The sequence below is a fragment of the Ranitomeya variabilis genome, chromosome 6 (assembly GCF_051348905.1).
Source record: "Ranitomeya variabilis isolate aRanVar5 chromosome 6, aRanVar5.hap1, whole genome shotgun sequence".
Taxonomy (NCBI): Eukaryota; Metazoa; Chordata; class Amphibia; order Anura; family Dendrobatidae; genus Ranitomeya; species Ranitomeya variabilis.
In genome coordinates, this window is record NC_135237.1 from 101,847,063 (window position 1) to 101,867,632 (window position 20,570).

The window sequence follows — 20,570 nt, forward strand, 5'->3', positions numbered from 1 at the left end:
CTGGAGTTTCAGTGATGGTCAATGATGCAGTCGTGTGTTCGTCCAGCCGGGAACATAGGCCCCTAAGATGATCTCCTGTAGAGTCACACAGGCCAGAAGAAAAAGTTACTTTATATAGTTCACAACTGGTGGTCAGAGAGAGATGTGAATGAGGCCAACCTTCATTGTTTGATTATGTTATCTATTCATATAGTTTTTCCTCCTCTGTTTGGAAATGCCAACCAACAAACTGTCAAGCACTGACAATGTATGTAATCAACATATCAGTAAACATCATTGTTCAGTGGCCATGCATTACTGTTTTGTAAAGATAACAGAAAATAAACTGTAGGAGATAATATTAGAGATAAATATTCATCCTACAAGAAGAGTCAATACTTCAGACAACAGTTTATGATACTGGGCCTTCACAATTTACATCTGGCATAATTAATAAGAGATGCTGTGTTGTCACAGATAGCTCTTGGCGGGTGAGTGAGATGATGAAAGATGATGAGTTCAGTCTTGTCTACACAGGGATTCTGGACAGCATAGAGGTGACATATGAACCAGAGAGGCAGATTAGAGCGTCATCAGCATATATGAGATCTGGATCCCGCTGTGATATCGCTGGTCGGAGCTAGAAGTCCAGAACTTTATTTGGTCGTCAGGTCGGCGTGTATCGTCATGTTTGACAGCAAAAGCAACGATGCCAGCAATGTTTTACATGGAGCTAACGACCTGTGAGAACGATAAGTGAGTCACCGTTACGTCACTGGATCGCTCTTGCATCGTTCTGGAGCTGCTGTGTTTGACATCTCTACAGCGACCTAAACAGCGACACTCCAGCGATCGGCTCGTTGTCTATATCACTGCAGCGTCGCTGAGTGTGACTGTACCTTTAGTTGTCCCAGACCGAAGGTATAAATGAGGAAGACTAAGGGTCCCAGGATAGAGCCTTGAGGGATACCAACAGAGAGAGGGATTGATGAGGAAGTAATGTGGGAATTGGAGACTCTAAATGTGTGGTTAGGTAGCTATGAGGATATCCAGGAAAGGGCAAGACTTTTGATGTCAAGGGAAGAGAGAATCTGTACTAGAAGGGAATGTTCAAATTTGTCAAAATCGGAGGACAGATCTAGGCAGAAGAGTACAGAGTATTACCTGTTGGCTTTAGCAATAAGTAGCTAATTAGAACATTTGGTTAGGGCAGTTTAAGTGGAGTGGTAAGGATGGAAGCTAGATTGTAGGTTGTCAAAGAGTGTGATGGGTGAGAGTTGGGAAGAGAGCTTGTTGTGGACATGTGTTTTTCAAAGGAGTTTTGAGTAAAAATAGAGTAGTGATATGGGGCGATAGCTGGATGTAGAGGTTGGGTCAATGGATGGCTTCTTCAGGATAGGCATGATTGTTGCAAGTTTGAAAGGAAGGAAAGACACTACAGATTACTAATAGGTGGAAGAGGTGGATTCGGGCTGGGAGAAGCATACTGTTAAGCTTGGGCAGGAGGTAGGATGGGATAGGGTCAAGCTTACAAGTAATGTAGAAAGCCCAATCCCAACAACATTACTAATATTTTCACTTTTCACAAACATTATCAAGATTTATTAAAATGGGCTTTGAAAAATAAATAACATTGTTGCCTTTAGGAACCAATCAGAGCTTAAATTTTATGACTTATAGGCTTTACAACCTAATAATAGTATTTCCTGCCCAGGAAATCTCTTTAAGAAATTAAGATTTTTCATGGCTTGCTGTTAAAATTCCCATTCTACAGTGTTTCTGAGCTGTCACAACAGAACTATGTGGAAAGGAATAGAGGTCATCAAGCAACACCCGCATTTAGAGGCTGGAATTTTTTTCAGTTATTAGTGAGAAAACTGCTTAAAAATACAAATTTGTTCATTTTTACAGAATTTTTCTACTAGTTGTGATTATTAGTAGTGATGAGCGAATATACTCGTTACTCGAGATTTCTCGAGCACGCTCGGGTGTCCTCCGAGTATTTTTTAGTGCTCGGAGATTTAGTTTTTATTGCCACAGCTGAATGATTTACATCTGTTGGCCTAGCAACCAGGCAGCCCCAACATGTACTTATGCTGACTAACAGATGTAAATCATTCAGCTGCGGCAATAAAAACTAAATCTCCGAGCACTAAAAAATACTCGGAGGACACCTGAGCGCGCTCGGGAAATCTCGAGTAAAGAGTATATTCGCTCATCACTAATTATTAGGTAATTCTCTGACATGGCTTTAGGAAATGGTAACAATCTGGGCAGTGGCTTCTGGGGAAATCCAATGGGGTATATACATTTACCAATTGCAATATTGTAAATGGTATAATATGCTGTCTGGGAGTTTTGTTGCAGGCTTTGCATTGGAACCCCCAAACTTCAAGATTTGCCTCTTTTGCTTATTTAGTCACCAATTTTTTATTTTTATTTTTTTAATTAAATGCTCTGTGGTTTTCATTTATTTATAAACCTATTTATTTAAACTTTTCATGATGGCAAATAATTTTTTTTATATTTTTTTCTTACATACATTTTGAACAAATACAACATTTTCTCACTGTGATTTTTTTTTTTTTTTACCAAAAGAAAGCACTTTATTCATACGCTTTCTGTCTAACTGACTAAAAGGCAACAGAGCGGACTCCGAGAACATGATTTTACTCTTAGATTGCATTATTATTGCTTTTTTTTAAGTCCTTTTCTTCAGTATTATATCTCTGAGTCATTTTGAAGGAAGATTTCTGTATAACCGCAGAATATGGAGCTTCTAGACTGTTCATGAAAATGAGAGCTTTTCATTGTGGCTGGTTCATCTAAGCAAAAATATTAGTTGTTTCAAAAGTAATAATGATAATCAAAGTAAAAGCACTTTTGCCATTTTAGTAATTTATACAGTGTAGTTGAGACCTGTTAGCGTCATGTGCACACAGCATCTTTTTCAGGCAGATTCTGCCTGAAAAAGTGTCCAAAAGATGCTAAAAAGAATCAATACATGCAGCACAATGTCAAAATGACTTGCTGCACATGTGTTCTGTCAAATGGCTAAAATAAAATAATTAAATAAGTGACCTGACCGTTCTTCAGGTGGCTCACTAGTTTTATATAGACAGTCTAGGTAAAGCTGCTGCAAAAACAACCAGAAAAGCACCAAAGAAGATACTTTGGGAAAACCACCACAATGTTTTCCTTAAATGTCTTCTGCTTCAAAATGTCAGTGGGTAAGCTGGCATCTAAAATAAGTTGTGTACATCGTTAGACTTACTTGCTGAAGAAATGCACGCACGCTCAAAATGTTTTTAAATATTGCAAATTATTTGTCCACCAATAGGAAAAGAATTCTCGATTGGTAGTAGCTTCACTGTGAGTCAAACACGTCTACCCCTTTATCAAACTGTGCGACTTAACTATGGATATTAACCAGAAACGTATCTGTAGACAGATGTATAAGATTATTTTAAGAATTAGAGAGACAGTTTTTTTTTTTTTTTTTCTTTCTTGGGGAGATCTAAGCAGTGATTGGGTTCTGGTAATCACATGTCATTCCACCGCATCACAGCCCCGAGACCGCGAGTGACGACACTTCTGGAACGGAGCCGGCACTGGAGGCGAGTATAGGCTTCTGTATTTTATCGGGGCCGAACGTTTAGTTTAAGAAGGGGTTGTCCTAGTAGTGGACAACTCATTTAAAGCTGATTTTTTTTTTTTTCAATATCTTTGCTAAATTGAGCTCTTTAAAATATACTGAATGCTGGTTGTGGCGGGACCTTTCACACCATTTTTAATGTGTTTAGCTGGCCTCATCATGGAATAGCGGCTGCAGCTATTTTCATTTCTCCTTTGTGTTGTAGAGATATTAACCTATAATATTTAGCTTATAATTTACAATAAGTGCATGGGGATGTAACTAGAGAATTGTTTCTAGGTTTATATACTTTTTTTGATCTGTATGACATTCACCAATCATCAAACAGTCAGCAACATACAGGGGCTAAAAAAAGAACATAACCCCCAATAGCTTCGAGCAGGTTTTTCAGTGTGAGACATGTAAAGGTACCTTCACATTAAGCGACGCTGCAGCGATAGCGACAACGATGCCGATCGCTGCAGCGTCGCTGTTTGGTCGCTGGAGAGCTGTCACACAGACCGCTCTCCAGCGACCAACGATGCCGAGGTCCCCGGGTAACCAGGGTAAACATCGGGTTGCTAAGCGCAGGGCCGCGCTTAGTAACCCGATGTTTACCCTGGTTACCATCGTAAAAGTAAAAAAACCAAGCAGTACATACTCACCTGCGCGTCCCCTGGCGTCCGCTTCCTGTACTGTGTGAGCGCCGGCCCTAACAGCAGAGCGGTGATGTCACCGCTGTGCTTTTACTTTCACTTTAGGGCCGGCGCTCAGTCAGAGCAGGAAGCGGATGCCGAGGGACGCGCAGGTGAGTATGTACTACTTGGTTTTTTTACTTTTACGATGGTAACCAGGGTAAATATCGGGTTACTAAGCGCGGCCCTGCGCTTAGTAACCCGATATTTACCCTGGTTACCAGCGTAAAACATCGCTGGTATCGTTGCTTTTGGTGTCAAACCTGACGATACACGCCGGTCTGACGACCAAATAAAGTTCTGGACTTTATTCAGCGACCAGCGACATCACAGCAGGATCCTGATCGCTGCTGCGTGTCAAACTAAACGATATCGCTAGCGAGGACGCTGCAACATCACGGATCGCTAGCGATATCGTTTAGTGTGAAGGTACCTTTAGTCATCTCTACTCACTGATCTCATTGAAGAGCTATGTGTGATTACAAAGTGCTGGAAATAGATCAGAGATTACAATCTCCATTCAGTTCAGTTGTCTCAGGGCAGTCAGTGTGGAGGAAACGGAAACACAGCACATCTGAGTTTTGTCTCATTATAAGGCTATGTGCACACGTCAGGATTTCTTGCAGAAATGTTCCTGACAAAAACCGGACATTTCTGCCAGAAAACCGCATGCGTTTTTTTCACATTTTTTCATGGGTTTTTGACGCATTTTTTGTGCTTTTTTTTGTGCGTTTTTTTCCAAATGCATAGAATTGCGGGAAAAATGCAGAAAATCCACAAAATTAATGAACATGCTGCTTTTTTTACCGCGATGCGTTTTTATCGCGGAAAAAAAACGCACCACGTGCACAAAACATGCAGAATGCATTCTAAATGATAGGATGAATAATGTATGTGTTTTTAATGAGTTTTTATAGCGTTTTTATCATGAAAAAATGTGAAAAAAACGCGAAAAAACCTGAACGTGTGCACATACCCTAAGGGCTCGATCACACTAGCATGTAAATCAGACTTGTGTAATCTGATAAAAAAAATTGGATTGCTCTCAGACCAATGTTATTCCATGGGCAGTGCAGATCTTAGTATTTTTTCTCCCCTGTATTCGGCATGAGAAAAAAATTGCAGCATGTTGCGATTTTACTCCGAAATTGGTTAAGTGTGAGAAAAACAATCGCATGCCATACGGACAATCAGTATGGTATCCGATCTTTATAGATACATTACAATTCTGTGGCATCGGAAACGGCAAATGATATTGTAACAGATTAATAGTGGCTGAATAAAGAATAAAAAAAAAACAGATTGCACATGGACAGCAGACGGATGATCATTGAGAAATAATCATCCCACTCGCCTGGGTGAGAGCACACACTTTTATATATGCTCTGGCAAAAGTTAAGAGACCACTGCAAAACGTTCAGTTTTGTCTGATTTTTCTCTTTATAGGTATATTTTTAAGTAAAATGTAAATTGTTAATTTATTCTATAAACTTCTGACATGTCTCCGAATTTCCAAGCAATAAATATTTTTTTTTTTTCTGAAAAGGAGAAATGGTCAAAATTTAAGAAAAAACCCAGTGCTTTCACATCTCAAATAATGCAAAGAAAACAAGTTCATAATCATTTGGAAACAACAATACTAATGTTTTAACTTAGGAAGAGTCAAGAAATCAATATTTTGTGGAATAACCATGAATTTTAATCACAGCCTTCATGCGTCTTGGCATGCTTTCCACCAGTCTTTCACACTGCTTCTGGCAAAAAAATTTAAGCAGTTCTTCTTTGTTTGATGGCTTGTGACTATCCATCATCCTCTCGATTACATTCCAGCGGTTTTCAATGGGGCACAGGTCTGGAGATTGGGCTGCCCATGACAGAATTTTGATGCAGTGGTGGTCTCTGAATTATATATACTATATATACTCGAGTATAAGCTGAGATTTTCAGCCCAAATTTTTGGGCTGAAAGTGCCCCCTCGGCTTATACTCGAGTCACGGTCGGCGGGTGAGGGGGAGAGGGCGCTGAGGCATACTTACCTGCTTCCGGGGCTCCTGGCACTCCCCCTGCCCGTCCCACAGTCTTCGGTGCCGCAGCTCTTCCCCTGTTCAGCGGTCACATGGGACCGCTCATTAGAGAAATGAATAGGCTGCTCCACCTCCCATAGGGGCGGAGCCGCATAATTCATTTCTCTAATCAGCGGTGCCGGTGACCGCTGACAGAGGAAGAGGCTGCGGCACCCGGAGACCAGCTGTCCGGGAGAAGGAGCGGGACGCCGGGAGCAGGTAAGTATTACATATTTACCTTCCCTCGTTCCACACGCCGAGCGCCGCTCTGTCTTCGCATCCTCTTGTTCTGACTGTGCAGGTCAGAGGGCGCGATGACGCATATAGTGTGCGCGCCGCCCTCTGCCTGATCAGTCAGTGCAGAGAGACGCCGGGACGGGACGCTGAGGAGCTGCAAGCAAGAGAGGTGAGTATGTGTTTATTTTTTTTTATTGCAGCAGCAGCAGCAATGGCACAGCTTTATGTGGAGTATCTATGGGGCAACGGTGCAGAGCATTATATATAAGGCACAGCTTTATGTGCAGCATCTATGGGGCAAAGGTGCAGAGCACTATATATAAGGCACAGCTTTATGTAGAGCATCTATGGGGCCATAATCAAAGGTCAAAGGTGCAGAGCATTGTATATGGCACAGCTATCTATGGGGCCATAATCAAAGGTGCAGAGCATTATATATGGCACAGCTATCTATGGGGCCATAATCAAAGGTGCAGAGGTAATATATAGCACAGCTATCTATGGGGCCATAATCAAAGGTGCAGAGCATTGTATATGGCACAGCTATCTATGGGGCCATAATCAAAGGTGCAGAGCATTGTATATGGCACAGCTATCTATGGGGCCATAATCAAAGGTGCAGAGCATTGTATATGGCACAGCTATCTATGGGGCCATAATCAAAGGTGCAGAGCATTGTATATAGCACAGCTTTCTATGGAGCATCTATGGGGCCATAATGAACGGTGCAGAGCATTATATGTGGCACAGCTTTATGTGGAGCATCTATGGGGCCATAATGAACAGTATGGAGCATCTATTTTTAATTTTGAAATTCACCGGTAGCTGCTGCATTTTCCACCCTAGGCTTATACTCGAGTCAATAAGTTTTCCCAGTTTTTTTGTGGCAAAATTAGGGGGGTCGGCTTATACTCGGGTCGGCTTATACTCGAGTCGACTTATACTCGAGTATATACCGTATACATATATATATATATAGCAGCACAAAATAATAATAGGGTGCAATCGCCTTCCAAGCATGTACCAAACCTTTGCAATAAATATAAAAAAAATGATGACGGCAGCAAGCCTACAGCTGAAAATTCACGTGCGGTTTATTGGCCTATGTGCAACGTTTCGGTCCCAAGTGTGGACCTTTCTCAAGCAGTGATATATACTAGTGGGAGCTAAACCTATCACAGCTATATCTCTCCTTTCACAGTGCTGTCAGCTATACTGTACTCCCCTCTAACTGACTGCTCTGAGATGACAGCTGAAAGGTGGTGGTAAACTCTTCTCTACTCCTTATACTTGTAATCAGTCTGCAGTGAGGAAAGCAGACTGTCTGTTATCAAATGTATCACACAGGAGAACGCCTGTTATAAGCTATTGTAGGTTGTGTTCTTTTATCCTCTGTATGTTGCTGCCTGCTTATGAATGGTTAGCATCATACAGTGGAAGAAGTACACGCCCCCAGTGAAAAATCTCTAGTAACACCACTTTGGACTTAACATAAATTATACCGTAAAATTTACAAGCTAATATCTCCACTACAAAGTGGTGAAATAAAAAAATTAAAAACCGTTTTTCTACAGCCACTATTCTGTGATGTGGCCAGTTTAAAATGCTGAAACTTTTAAGATGTTCTCTTAAAGCGAAATTGGCAGCAAGTGTACAACTACAGTTGTGGCCAAAAGTATTGACACCCCTGCAATTCTGTCAGATAATACTCAGTTTCTTCCTGAAAATGATTGCAAACACAAATTCTTTGGTATTATTATCTTCATTTAATTTTTCTTAAATGAAAAAACAAAAAGAATTGCCCTAAAGCCAAATTGGATATAATTCCACACCAAACATAAAAAGGGGGTGGACAAAAGTATTGGCACTGTTCGAAAAATCATGTGATGCTTCTCTAATTTGTGTAATTAACAGCACCTGCAATTTACCTGTGGCACCTAACAGGTGTTGGCAATAACTAAATCACACTTGCAGCCAGTTGACATGGATTAAAGTTGACTCAACCTCTGTCCTTGTGTGTACCACATTGAGCATGGAGAAAAGAAAGAAGACCAAAGAACTATCTGAGGACTTGAGAATCCAAATTGTGAAGAAGCATGAGCAATCTCAAGGCTACAAGTCCATCTCCAAAGACCTGAATATTCCTGTGTCTACTGTGCGCAGTGTCATCAAGACGTTTAAATCCCATGGCACTGTGGCTAACCTCCCTAGATGTGGACGGAAAAGAAAAATTGAAAAGAGATTTCAACGCAAGATTGTGTGGATGTTGGATAAAGAACCTCGACTAACATCCAAACAAGTTCAAGCTGCCCTGCAGTCCGAGGGTACAACAGTGTCAACCCATACTATCCGTCGGCGTCTGAATGAAAAGGGACTGTATGGTAGGAGACCCAGGAAGGCATCAACATAGAGTTTACAGGAGTAAAAAAGAGGCATTCAAATAAAAGAACACGGTCCCTAAAGTCAAACATGGCGGAGGTTCCCTGATGTTTTGGGGTTGCTTTGCTGCCTCTGACACTGGACTGCTTGACTGTGTGCATGGCATTATGAAGTCTGAAGACTACCAACAAATTTTGCAGCATACTGAAGGGCCCAGTGTGAGAAAGCTGGGTCTCCCTCAGAGGTCATTGGTCTTCCAGCAGGACAATGACCCAAAACACACTTCAAAAAGCACTAGAAAATGGTTTGAGATAAAGCACTGGAGACTTCTAATGGGATTCTATGGGATTCTATGAATCCCATAGAACACCTGTGGAGAGATCTAAAAATGGCAGTTTGGAGAAGGCACCCTTCAAATATCAGGGACCTGGAGCAGTTTGCCAAAGAAGAATGGTCTAAAATTCCAGGAGAGCATTGTAAGAAACTCATTGATGGTTACCGGAAGCGGTTGGTCGCAGTTATTTTGGCTAAAGGTTGTGCAACCAAGTATTAGGCTGAGGGTGCCAATACTTTTGTCTGGCCCATTTTTGGAGTTTTGTGTGAAATGATCAATGTTTTGCTTTTTGCTTCATTCTCTTTTGTGTTTTTTCATTTAAGACAAATTAAATCAAGATAATAATACCAATGAATTTGTGATTGCAATCATTTTCAGGAAGAAACTGAGTATTCTCTGACAGAATTGCAGGGGTGTCAATACTTTTGGCCACAACTGTATTGCAGGCCAAATTAAGAATTGCATGATGCACATATGAAACGGTATTTTATATAATGTAGGAATGTGTCAGCAACCAGTCTCTGTAGCATACAGTTGACAGTGTTCCACATTGTGGGACTATTGACACAGACCGCCTTAACGAGGTATTTTAATTTTTTTGTTTTACTGGATAACACTTTAAAATATGACTTTAAAACCATGATCTTCGAACATGAGACTTTCGGATATAAACAATGCTCCTTTTGTGCTGAGCTTAATGTCATAAGCGTTTGATACCAGCTGTGTGTTCATAAGAAAACTATTCAATCATTTATATATTGTGTGCCATGTTCAATAATTTTTCTATTGCTGAGTCAAAAAGTATTCTTATACCACATATTTATTGGTTTAGTGGAAAGGATATTTAATGCAGTGTTCTCATTCTGCATTATAAGCCTTTTATTCTGCTTGTTGCCTTGCTATCCATAATTACTGCTCATAAACATCTGAAAAGCTGTCAAGAGCGTTCAAACTGGTTGTAATTTCTATAGCGTTTATTAGGGGTGTTGGCAATACACTTATCCTAGATAGATACAATTCTACCCAGCAAACTAACTATACTGTACTATGGGCTGTTTTATTCCATCTATAAACAAATCTGTATTCTGCATTTGTACAGTACCCATAGGGCACCTGCTCCTCTGCGCTACCCTCCATTATGATAAATCAGTCAAATAGCTCTTCAAAATATAGATTTAACAGGCGTCAGCGCATTTAATGACTTATGAATAATTTGTATTTAGTTTTCATAGATTAATTCACAGTATTGAGAATTCATGTTCCAAATAATAGCTGACGGCATTGCTGTCACTTGCAAAATATCTTTTTCAGGTGCAATGCCTCTGAGATCTATCAGAAGATTTGGAGTGTATAATGCATTGCGGTTTTATTATACTACTGTACTCGTGTAGATTTTCAGGGGTTTATTTGTGTCATAGGAGATTTTCCATCAAACTGTTAGTATGAAATATTTATTGAATATGACACACATGGCTAATTCCTGGGAGTCCAGCACTATATTCCTGGAAATATGTGTTCCCTTGTGCCTTTTACTTAAGAAAATGTGCCCACTTATTGTGTCTTGAGTTCACTTAAGGGCTGGTGCAGATGAATGTATTTTCGGTCCAAATATGATCTGACAGAATGCCTGATCACACTCAGACTAATGTTAGTCTATGAGCATATCTGATTTTTTCTTCGGTCTGATACTGCATGCTCAAATTTGCTGCATGCTCAAATTCGCTGCATGCTCAAGTGTGTTCCGATATTCTGATTATACTTGGCCATGCAAGTCAGTGAGTGTCGGGAAACATAGGACTGCACACAGATGACATCTGAGTACAATCCAATTTCCACGGCCTCACAGAATGAGGAAAAGGGAGAAATGTTGTTCTCCATCTTCTCTTCATCCAAGTGAATTGGATCACACTGTGCTCACACTCTGATCAAACGCCGATCAGAGTCATTTGTTCTCTTGGATGAGAAAACACATGGTCATGTGGACCTGCCCTAAGTCTCATGCAAAGGAACCCATATGAGTATGTATTATGGAGCTTGACAGCCTTCATGTTCTGCTGGAGCTTGGACTCTGTATGTAAACGGCAGTTCTTTTGAAGTAACACTACCTCTCTAACGATTTTGTTAGTGTTGTATACCTATGTATAAAATTAGTACCATACTGCTGACTACCAGATGTGTACATGAGGGCTTGTCAAGAGTGACCACATATGACTGACCACCTCTTGACTGGTGACATGGGAAAGGTATCTGTTGGTAGTGGCTTACAGATTTTAAGTCCTTATTTGTAGGGATAGTTACTGCCTCTGCTGAGACAGATGATATACGGTAACTGATTGTATCTGGCTCCGTAGACCCAGTTACCAAACGCACAGTGTACAGTAAGGAAGGCCTGGTCACCACTGCTGGAATTTTAGTTTCCATTGTAATCTGATGACCTTCCTATATATGTATATACACATGTACTCCTCACTTTTGATAAAATGCTCTGTATAATGTGCATATTAATAAAAATAAGATACTGCCACGTATCCTTCAAATTCCTATTTGCTTTTCCAATGCCAAGAACTTGGTCTTCTCCAGTCTTTTCTTGGTAATAACTTGCTGCACTCAGAATGTATCCCCGGCAGCCTACCAATGCCCACCATGGTGTCATGCCATAAATATCAATGTGGTCTCTGCCATGGCCGGCCATGATAGTGATGCCCCCTGTAAAGTGTCCCTATTACAAGACTGGCCATCCTAATATATGTTTGTATATAAGCTTAGTCTACAGTGATGGTAATTTTGCTGAGATTGAACCCTATCTTCGCTCTTGTAAATTGACGGATGAATTGTTGGATGGGTAGCTGGGCAATCATAGATGTACTATTAATACAGATTAATACAGTGTGTCCATAAAGTCATGGTGCACTTTTGACTAGTCACTGGAAAACAACAAAAAAAACCGATAGAAATGTGAAATCTGTACTAAATAAAAGAAAAACTCTCCCAGTTTCATACCTATTCAGTGCAGTTCAATGTGGTCTCCATTTATTGCCGTACACACATGTAAACGATAGTGAAGTTCGTGCCACTCACAGGTAAAGACGTCTGGTGTAACAGAGTGAATAACGTCTGTGATTCTCTGTTTTAAGTGATTAATGTCGTTGATATGTTCAATATACACATGTTACTTCACATAACCCCAAAAGTGAAAGTCTAAGGGTGTCAGATCTGTGGATCGTGGTGGCTATGGCTTGACAGAACCCCTGCCTATCCACCTCCGGGGAAATGTTCTATCCAGAAACTCACGAACAATGGTGGCGTAGTGTGGAGGAGCACCGTCCTGTTGAGAGATGACACCTTCTAGAAATTGTGGCACTGCATACAATTCCAACATGTCAAGATACGTATTTGCCGTCACAGACCGCTCCGCGAAAAAAAATGGGCCTATCACCTTATCATGCATCAGGCCACACCACACATTCACTTTAGGGGTGTTATGTTCATACTCAACGTAGGCATGAGGATGTTCAGCTGCCCGTATTCGGACGTTGTGGCAATGAACATGTCCACAGAGGCTTCTTTCACACTTCCGTCTTCTGAGCTCCGTCGCAATCTGTCGTTATGGCCAAAAAACGGATCCTGCAAATGTGCCCGCAGGATCCGTTTTTTTACCATACACTTTAGTGGACGACAGATTGTGACGGATGGCCACACGTCGCATCCGTCGTGCGACGGATGCGTCGTGTTTTAGCGGTCCCTCGTGACGAAAAAAAGTTCAATGTAACGTTTTTTCGTCCGTCGAATCCGCCCGTTCCAACCACGCATGCGTGGCCCGAACTCCGCCCCCCCCTCCCCGGAACTCACAATGGGCAGCGGATGCGTTGTAAAACTGCATCCGCTGCCCACATTGTGCTAAATTTAGCACAACGTCCGTCAGTACGTCGGACCAACGGTTTGCGACGGCCCCGTACCGATGGATGTGAGAAAGTAGCCAGATAAGGAAGGTCGCCTCATCGCTAAACACAATCTTCTGCAAAAATCCAGCCACAGAACACAGTGAACTTTCCTCTGTACCTTCCACATCTCGACTGACATGAAAAACCACACTGCTGGCATAAGCTTGTGGTTGCATGATGTCAGAGACCTGGCAGTGTATTAATCAGAGTTCAGTTTATCAGGGCTTAGTCTGACTGGGGGCTCAGCAACAGCTTAAATGAGTTTGTGTTGTTTGATTGGTTCTTGTTATCTCTCCTCATGAACAGGTCTGATATGATTGGGCCAAAGAAAGGGCGCCAAAATGTAAACTATAAATAGATTCCTGTTACTGGTCAAAAGTGCACCATGACTTTACGGACACACTGTAGTTAGTCTAAGACTATGCGTTTATCCTCAGCTTTTTCATATTGGGATAGTTCAGCTTCCTTACTACAAACGGGTTAAGCACAGAATTAGTAGACAAATGCTGGCCATATGCAGAGCTGATGTTATGGCTCGCAGGCATTCAGCCCCACATGTGTAGTGCTGCAGTATGAGTCTGCTGTCGCGAGGATTCATTAGAGAGGAGCAGAGAAAGCTTCATGTTGGGTCCAGATCCCATCAGAACGGTACTGGAGGTTAGTTTCCCTCCTAGCATCAGGCAGTAGAGTTGTGAGATAATCATTGTGCGTTTAGTCCAAGTGTGTAGCGTAACACGGCATGAGGATATGAGCATCTCGCCATCTGGCTCTTAGAAAGAATGTTATTGTAAATATTGGAATCGCTTTTTGCTCAGGATATTTGCAATTTGAAACATGACAAGCATTTTGCTCACTGCGAGGTTCATCTTAATCATAAGCAGAAATTGCTATTACCATGTCATTAAGACAAGGTTTTAGGTAAAGAAAGATTTCTATTTTTTTTTTTTTTTTTTTTGTGACTCGCTGATCATCATTAGGTACAAACAATGAATGACCCTTGTTCTGTCTGACCAGGCTTACACATGTTGTAGGATTGGCCACTCATTTCAATGGTTGGCATTCAAAAATATATGGCGATCTGCAGATTCTCCCGGAGATTTTTCCTGTACCAGGGGCTGCAGTGGTCAGCTTATCATTTTGGTAAACTTATATTAAACAATGACTTATGGAGAATTAGTCAGGCTTATCCTATTGATGATTTGTCCTAATGAAGATTGCTGCGGGCCTAACACTTTGCATCCCCACGTTCTGATATTTTTGCTCTGGCAGTGTCAGCCGGATGTAAACCGTGGACAGCCAGAACAGGCACAGCTTCATCATTCTCGTGTGGTGAATGTTGCCTAGAAAAGCAGATTAGGTCCTATTGACATCAATAGGTTATCAATATCCTAAGTCTGGAAAAAAACATTTAAGACTCATTTAAAATTTATGCTAATGTCAAGTCTCCCACAAAATCTTAGTAAATTCTGTACATTTCATGTAAATTCATGTCCTTTTGTTCATGGGCTTCATAGTCTCCTAATGAGCTTTGGCACAGTAACATGGCTCAGTGGCACTGCTGCGAATTTGTAGTGGATACTGCTTTGCCCATATGTCCTTAATTCAGATTGAGGTAGGCACTAACCATTACAACATTACATTCAATCTACTTGATTATAGGAATTATTATATGGACTGAAGAGACTAGTCCAGCCCCGGGTGGCTTTACTCTGCACTGCTCTAGTTGATCAACAAGTTTCCTACATGTGCGTACTTGAGGACAGAGCTGCCAATCCAATCAACTAGAGTGATGTAGGGTGAGGTTGGCTCTTTAAAATATGTTATCTCTGAAACATCGGAGCGTTTCAGAATAAAACATACCTGGTTATATTCCTCCAGCCAAACTTTTATTCAATCCACCTTTTTTTGGACAGCATAAATCAAGTGACAGATTCCTTTTCAGTATTTATAGGTATTATAAGGGATAGGAGAAGTTAGAGTATAACTCTGTAGGTGCTACTATGTTTAGGAGACGTAATACCTTATTCGCATGTAGTTTTAGTTTGCATTGTGTATAGTAGGAAGAATCTCCCAACATATGTCTTTAAAAAGAGACCATGACTGAGACCTAGTAGAGGCATTTGTCACTCACTCATACGCTATATTAGACCCTTTATCGTATTCATCATAAGCTTTTTTTAACAGCTTTTTAAGACAGATGCAGCTGTTAGGCATCTGCCACAGGCATCCCTCACCCATAAGGAATAATGACATTTATTGAATACTAGATGGTAGCTAGATTCTAACGCATCGGGTATTCTAGACTATGTATGTATGTATGTATGTACGTGGCGCTTAGCACAGCCACGTAGTATATAGCACAGCCACGTAGTATATAGCACAGCCACGTAGTATATAGCACAGCCACGTAGTATATAGCACAGCCACGTATATAGGACAGCCACGTAGTATATAGCAGCCACGTAGTATATAACACAGCCCACATAATATATAGCACAGCCCACGCAGTATATAACACAGGCCACGTAGTATATAGCACAACCCACGCAGTATAAAACACTGCCCACGTAGTATATAGCAGCCAGGCAGTATATAACACAGCCCACGTAATATATAGCACAGGCCACGTGGTATATAACACAGCCCACGTAGTATATAACACAGTCCACGTAGTATATAACACAGCCCACGTAGTATATAACACAGCCCACGTAGTATATAACACAGGCCATGCAGTATATAACACAGGCCACGCAGTATATAACACAGCCCACGTAGTATATAGCAGTGTGGGCACCATATCCCTGTTAAAAAAAATAAAATAAATAGTTATAAAAAATAGTTATATACTCACTCTCCGGCGTCCACCGAAGCTGTCATGATGCACGCGATGCTGCCGCCAGCTTCCGTTCCCAGTGATGCATTGCGAAATTACCCAGATGACTTAGCGGGCTCGAGACAGCTAAGTCATCTGGGTAATTTCGCAATGCATCACTGGGAACGGTAGCTGGCGGCAGCATCAGTGGACGTCGGAAGGTGAGAATAGCAAAATTTTTTTATTATTATTTTAACATTATATCTTTTTACTATTGATGCTGCATAGGCAGCATCAATAGTAAAAATTTGGTCCGGGATGGGGCGACACACTGGGGCTGACTGGAGGGGAATAGGGAGGGGGCACTGACTGGAGGAGAGTAGGGAGGGGCCAATTCGCGGCCACGACCAATCAGCGACGCGGGATTTCCGTTACGGAAGTTAGTTACAGACAAACAGATGGACTTACCCCTTAGACAATTATATATATATAGATGTCATGAAAAGCTTATATCATACCTATTGGTTTAGCAGATGTCCTAGATGGATGCTGTACAGTAGGAAAATAAAAGGGTGCACCAGCATCCAATGGACTTTATTAGCACCAGTATGTGTGTGTGTATATATATATATATATATATATATATATATATATATATATATATATATATATATATATATATATATATATATATATATATATATAAAAAAAGCAGAGAAGACATTCACCGATCTCAAAATCCCAATTTTATTCAATCTTCATTAAAATTCCATGGCCGGGAGGGTGAGGAAAAGGAGTTACTGTGAGCAGGAACAAACGACGGCTGTTTCGCGCTGTGCTTGCGCTTCTGATCCGGTCTCAGCAGTTGCACTGTCATTTGCCCAGAACACAGCATGGCGCGCGTTGACGTGACGTCATCACGTACCGTCTGTGTCAGAGGCAGAGGGGAATGAGGGGGAGGAAGCTTCATGTGACGCTTTCTCCTCCATTATTGCTTTCAACTGTATCGGCATCTATGATACCGATATAGTTGAATGCAGCGTGTACTGGGGTACAGCAGCGGTGGAGCAGTGTGTGGCAGGGGGCAGGAGCCGACTACTGCGGCTAAAACCTGTGCCCACTGCTAAAGAAAAATGAATATTCACTACTCCCCACACCCATGGTTGCCCCCGTTCTGCAAGTTGTGCACTTTCTACGTCTATTACCTCGATCTGTTGTAAACAGACGTGGATGCAACAGCGCAGAGAATTAGGACTCAGTGGTAACTTAACCAACAGATATTTATTTGATTTACATAAATATATGTGGTGCCTATGGCACAATATCAAAGGGTAAAGCCAACAATGGTCACTCGGATCTGGTTACTTTGTTCTTCAGTCAGATCTGGTCACTTGGTTCCTCACTTGGATTTGGTTACTCTGTTCTGGTCACTTGGTTATGGTCACTCAGTTCCTCACTCTCAATGGTGGCTACAAGCCAACTCCGCTGCATAGGACTTCCGTCTCAACACAGGTCCAGAACTTCTCCTCTTCTCTGCTCTCCAAATCTTTTATAATTAATAACTGCGCCACTGCTGTCATCTGACCTGGTTTCCCCTCCAGTGTCTTCCCCACAAGAACCATGTGGTTCGTCCTGCAGTTCCTGATGATGCAGTTCTTGCTACTTTCTCTTGTGGTGCCCACTTGCCAACGCTCTATTAGGGTTCAAACTGTAGAAATCTCTAGTGTGTTCATCTTACACTCTTATGCCTTTTTCTCTCTTTATTGAAATCCTTGGGATTTAATAGTCTAGCTGGTTATGTCTGTTTTTTTCTTGAAGTAAACTAACAGAAAGATGGAGGCAAAAAGTTGACTATTTTACCACTAATGGGCACATTGTACATGTTCTGTACTTCTGGAGCTTTTCTCAGTGTATACACTAAATTTAAATTAAAAGAAAAAAGTTGTAATTGGGACATGACCTGTAAAAACAGAGGAATTATAGATTTTCTGGTAACATATCCTTGAAGGTAGCCTATTTTCTTGTCATATGAGATCAATTATGTCCGTTGATGGTACAATTCTTTTTACATACAAATATTACTTTTATTAGTTATTATGTAACAGAATTTCTTTCAGTGTAAAAGGCTGTATAACCTACATAGAAGCCATTAATCAGTCTGTGACAGTCTGCCCTATCATATGTGTGCTTCCTCTTAGTTATGTGCAGATTATCTTTCCATGGAGCATAGCATGGCAGCCAAATGTGCGGACCAGAGACCTGTCATAATGAAATAACTTAGAACAAGCGACGCTATTTTCTTATCATGTCTCTGCTGACATTGCCATCTAAAGCATTGATGGCTTATAGGTGTCTCTAGTTTCGAATGAATGTGCCAAATTGAGGTCTAAAAGTAGCATCAAAGTATTCAGCATCTCTCACTTGTGTAATGTTGCAAGTACTTGGCTGATAGAGGCAGCACATCCAGCTCATTGTATCTGGCCTTTATGACTCCCCAAATGTCACGGACTCTCACGAGGTTTGAACAATCAAGAGCAGGTGAACGTCACAGGTCTTTGGAGATATGGAGTTACTCAAAAACTGTGTTAGAATTTTGCGGGGAGATTTTAACCATAAATGTTAGTTCTGTATAGAAGCACTTACACATCTAGGTTGAAGGTGTACGTTCTTCTAAGTGTTCTTTCTGTTGTCCTTGTCCTTTTTTAACTTTCTAGTTGGCTCAGAATTAGCTTATGAAGCCCAGTCACAGCACACTGTGTTAATACTAAATCTCCTGGCTCCAACCTAGGCCGACAGCTGCAGCCTCCAAGTGCATTTTCAAAGTATTCTGAAATATTACATGCCATACTTTGGTTTGATGAACTTTGTTGTGGTCTCCTAAATGTCTGCAACCAGATTTAGAAAAGCCACCTCAGCTAAAACCCACATTTGATTGAAAGCATAATTTGCTGTGATCTGTACATTTGTATCTTTGGTTACATGTATTTTACTGTTGCTAAATAGTTTCATAAATTACGATTTGCTCTGGTAAATGTTCTGATTAAAGGGAACTGTGTAATCGTAACCCTTTCAAGTGTGACTTGACTATTCGCTGCGGGTCAGGTTATTCAAGATATTAGCAATCGGCATATTATGTTTTAATATTTTGTTGTGGTAAGATGTTCCCAGCTGTTCATGTAATGGCGTTTTATATGGAGGCCATTTTTGTTGGTTCACAGAAGGGTGACCAAAAGGACCTCTTATGGGTTAAAGGGACAGGGGTTGCCCGGATGTGACAATCACTTTAAAGCAAAGGTCATCTGAGAGAATCTGGCCGATTATGATAATTGCACTATGATCAAACTGTGATCAGAGTTTGATCATACATCATAGTGCAGTCTGTTTTTTCATTCAGTCTGTCATCTGAGTGCAGTCTAATGTTTTCCACAAACCCAGAGACGTGAATGGCTGAGTGCCATAAAATTATAATTATCGGAGGCTACTTGTGCATACTTCTTAGTCCGAGGAAAAAAATCGGATTTGTGGACTGCCTCATTGAATAATATTGGGACGAGTGCGACTGTCAAAACCACGGATATGCACTCGTTTGATTATTACGGTCGTGTGCACGAGCGCTAAGGCTTAAGAATACTAATGCAAAACACCTATTACACACGTGCTGATTACTATATTTGTTCCATATGTTAAGTGTTGGAGAGTTGTTTTTTAAAGGGGTGTTTCCCTGGTTAGACATTTAGGGTATATCCTGTCAAAATATGGGTTCCACCACTGGGACTTGAATCTACTTCACAGTGGTGTGGGTGAAGAGGTGGCCATCCTTAAATGTGCCAAAATGTCTAGCATAGGAAATCTTCTTTTACGGCAAACATATGTAGGAAGTTCTCCACTATTGGAGAAGTAGCTTATTTTATATGATTAAATATTATATGTGGATAAATTAAATCTGTAAAATATCTTAAATTTTCTATCCAGTGTCTTTTAAAGGGTTTTCCTCTCTAAAGTTTCTTCAACTCATTGGCCTTATTCTGCTTGACCCGCTTCAGCGCCGACTTTCCCGTTTGCAGACGGTGGTGGTGGTGATGTCATGACCACTACAGCCAACGTGGCGTGGGCTGCAGATGTGGGCAGCTAGTCAATAAACCCAATGATTGGCTGCAGCGGTCTCATGTGCTGTAGTTGTGAAGGTACCGATGAAGCCTGTAAACAATCATTGGGAGCAGCAGCGGAGAGTTTGTGCTGGAGCAGGGAGACTGTAAGTACCACTGTTTTATCAACTGGAAACTGGAAAACGCCTTCAAAAATAGTACTTTTACTTTGACTAATTATGCCTTTGCAGTAATCTATTAATTTGAGGAATTTTTGTGTTAAGCATATTCTGAAGTAGCGGCAGAGAACAGATTCTTAGAAGAAATAAAAGTAATTCCTATCTTGCAAACTTTTTGTTTTCATTATTTATCTTCTGTTATTTTTCTTGTTTTTTTTTTCCTTTTTGT

General features: G+C 41.0%; 1 protein-coding gene across 1 annotated transcript in view; it reads left to right on the forward strand.

Moving 5' to 3' along the window:
• Nucleotides 1-20,570, forward strand: part of PLCL2 (phospholipase C like 2) — a 252,402-nt gene that overhangs the window by 121,244 nt on the left and 110,588 nt on the right. The window lies entirely within an intron of this gene.